The sequence below is a fragment of the Coturnix japonica genome, chromosome 2 (assembly GCF_001577835.2).
Source record: "Coturnix japonica isolate 7356 chromosome 2, Coturnix japonica 2.1, whole genome shotgun sequence".
NCBI lineage: Eukaryota > Metazoa > Chordata > Aves > Galliformes > Phasianidae > Coturnix > Coturnix japonica.
In genome coordinates, this window is record NC_029517.1 from 74,743,334 (window position 1) to 74,746,531 (window position 3,198).

General features: G+C 44.8%; 1 long non-coding RNA gene across 1 annotated transcript; it reads right to left on the reverse strand.

Moving 5' to 3' along the window:
* Positions 1-1,477: 1,477 nt before the first annotated feature.
* On the reverse strand, positions 1,478-3,130 carry LOC107309870. The gene is made up of 2 exons (XR_001553370.2): positions 3,095-3,130; positions 1,478-1,745 (listed from the first exon to the last, which is right to left on the reverse strand). It is a non-coding gene; the product is annotated as an uncharacterized LOC107309870 (long non-coding RNA).
* Between the last annotated feature and the right edge of the window lie 68 nt (positions 3,131-3,198).

Below are 3,198 nucleotides of genomic sequence, written 5' to 3' on the forward strand. Positions count from 1 at the left end.
TTTAAAACAGTTCCCTGTTTTCCTATCACTGTTCATCCATGTAAAATGTGAATTTATCTCCTGCTTATATGCTCCTTTTAAGTATTGGAAGGTCACAATGAAGTCTCACCTCAGCCTTTTCTTCTCCAGGTTTGTCTCACTCCAATTTATAGGAGGGAGGCAAGGATCTTTTGATATATATTATACCTGGTGTGAGGTTAAGAAACAACGGTTCAAATGTTGGTCCAACCAGTTTATTACAAATAATAATCAACCGAGAAGATGAGGAGGGAAGAGTGGCGACTACTGAGAATTAGGGTGATCGGCAGAACCATTGTTCTATCACTATCCACCCTTGTAAACAGACATTTCCCCTCCTGTTTATACACTCCCTTCAAGTATTGGAAGGCCACCCTTCTAAGTCTCTCTGGAGCCTTATCTTCACCAAGCAAAATAAGCCCAGTTCTCTCAACAGTTCTCCATAGGAGAGGTGCTCCAGCCCTCTGATCATGTTAACAGCACTCCTCTGATTCTGCTCCAATGCTTCCATGTCTTGTGCTAGGGGGCCCAGTCCTGGATGAATTACTCCATATGGGGCCTTACAAGAGCTGAATAGAGGGGGAAGAACCAAGCTGAGGGGGATATTCAATCCCATGAGATGGTCTTGGACTTGCTCAGCTCTAATACTAGGAAGGATTTTGCACCTCAGAGCCCTGCTTAGAAGTTCAGGGTCATACGTGGCATGAGAAGCCTGACTGGAAGCAAAGATGGAGGCAAAAGAACTCATTACGTGTCTCAGCCTTCTCCACATCTGATGAGATCAGTTTTTCCTTTTCATTTATCAGGGGAATAAATTTAAACACTTCAGGAACATAAAATAAATCCCATTGTTTTCATTCACAATTAATGATTTATTGAGAGCCAGCATCTTTCATTTTGTACTTTTCTTATCAGTACATAGACAGTATACAGTAATCAGATATGAAACTTTCTTTAAAAGTACTTTGTATTTACTCTTTAGGAAATATTTGGCCACCAGAGTCAGAACAGAGAGTGAATCTTTGTTTGTTTGTTTGAAAAAAAAAAAAATGTTTAACAAAATATATTATATTATAGAAGTGTGAGTTAGAGCCAGTACTAAGCAGACTGATTTTTTTCTGGGACTGAATGACACAGAAGTCCTTTCAGAAGGCAGAGCTTGTTCCTAATACATTTCTTATTCAGTAATCAAGCTTCATGCTCAGGTGTATCTGATCAAGTAAGGAATTTTTGTGATTTTGAGATATATTAGAAAGAAGATTTAGTCAGTCATCAGTACTGTTTTCCTCAGTGCTATCAGAAAATAGTGAAATATAAGGAAAATAGGATGAACTCTGTAAGATAACAGATTCAGTCCAGCTCACCATAGAGCTAGTGAGAGATTTACTCTTTGACAGTAAAAGAAAAGCACACAAATTCAAATGCTCTGTCTTTCTATGTAGCAAGCAAGGTCAGCAAAGTGAGAAACAGTGATTTTATTTTGGTATAACAAAAAAAAAAAAAGAAAAAAAAAAAGTAGTAAATCAAGCACCTCTTAAACTAAGTTAGAAATGCCATGAGAAGTACTAGCAAATATCTGTAAGATTTTGATTTTTATTCTCCTCTTGCACAGGGTGGAGAGTTAGGAGTGATTGAATGGATGCATCCTGTCACCAGAAAGGAAAGGAAAGTTTTGCTGTGAATCTGTCTTGTCACACTCAGTGGATTTCATAGAATCATGGAATGGCCTGGGTTGAAAAGGACCATAATTATCATTCAGTTTCAACACCCTTGCTTTGTGCAGGGTCAACAACCACTAGACCAGGCCACATCCAGCCTGGCCTTGAATACATCTTTGGATGGGGCATCCACAACCTCCTTGGGCAACTTGTTCCAGTGATTTCAAGGTTGTTGAATCTGTCTCCTGAGTTGCACCACCCCCAGCCAGCAGAGGAGTCATCCTTAAATGGGGTCTATGGGGGGTTATGGGGGGCTATGGGGGGGCTATAGGGGGGTTATGGGGTTATGGGGGGTTATGGGGCAGTTATGGGGTGGTTATGGGGTTATGGGGGGGTTATGGGGTGGTTATGGGGTGGTTATGGGGGCGTTACGGGTTTTCAGGATAAATATTTTCCCATGCAAGGATAGCAGTCATGGATATAACAGATGCTGTCAGCTCTAGGGCATCTCAGCCACACTCCTCACAAACAAGCTATTTGCAATGATAGAAGGGAATGGGGGAGAATGAATGAGAATGGGGGGACTGGGAGGGGAATGGGGGGGGAATGAGGGGGAAATGGGGGGGACTGGGATGGACTGGGATACCTTCTATCTAATCAGGTATGGGGGCAGCTATGGGGAGATGGGAGTCAGGTATGGGGTTATGGGGTCAGTTATGGGGTCAGGTATGGGGTTATGGGGTCAGGTATGGGGAGATATGGGTCACTTATGGGGCAGCTATGGGGCACTTATGGGGCTGCTATGGGTCACTTATGGGGCTGCTATGGGTCACTTATGGGGTCACTTATGGGGCCAGCTATGCGGTCACTTATGGGGTCAGGTATGGGGTTATGGGGTCAGTTATGGGGCTATAGGGAGATAGAGATCCCTTATGGGGTCACTTATGGGGTCACTTATGGGGATGGGGTCACTTATGGGGTCAGTTATGGGGCTATTGGGAGATGGGGGTCAGCTATGGGTCACATATGGGGCCAGGTATGGGGAGATGTGGGTCAGGTATGGGGAAATATGAGTCACTTATGGGGTCAATAATGAGGTCACTTATGGGGTAAGTGATGGGGCTATGGGGAGATAGCTGTCACTTTGGGTCACTTATGGGGTCACTTATGGGGTTATGGGGTCAGGTATGGGGTTATGGGGTCAGATATGGGGCCAGATATGGGGTCAGATATGGGGTCAGATATGGGGAGATAGGGTCAGCTATGGGGCCAGATATGAGGTCAGGTATGGGGAGATAGGGGTCACTTGTGGGGTCAGATATGAGGTCAGGTATGGGGTGGTCTATGGGGTTATGGGGTGGTCTATGGGGTTATGGGGTGGTCTATGGGGTTATGGGGTCAGCTATGGAGCCACTTACAGGGAGATGTGGGTCACTTATGGGGTCAGCTATGGGGGTCACCCCATAACCCCCCATAACCCCATAGCCCCCCATAACCCCATTACCCCCCAAAACCCCCCCAT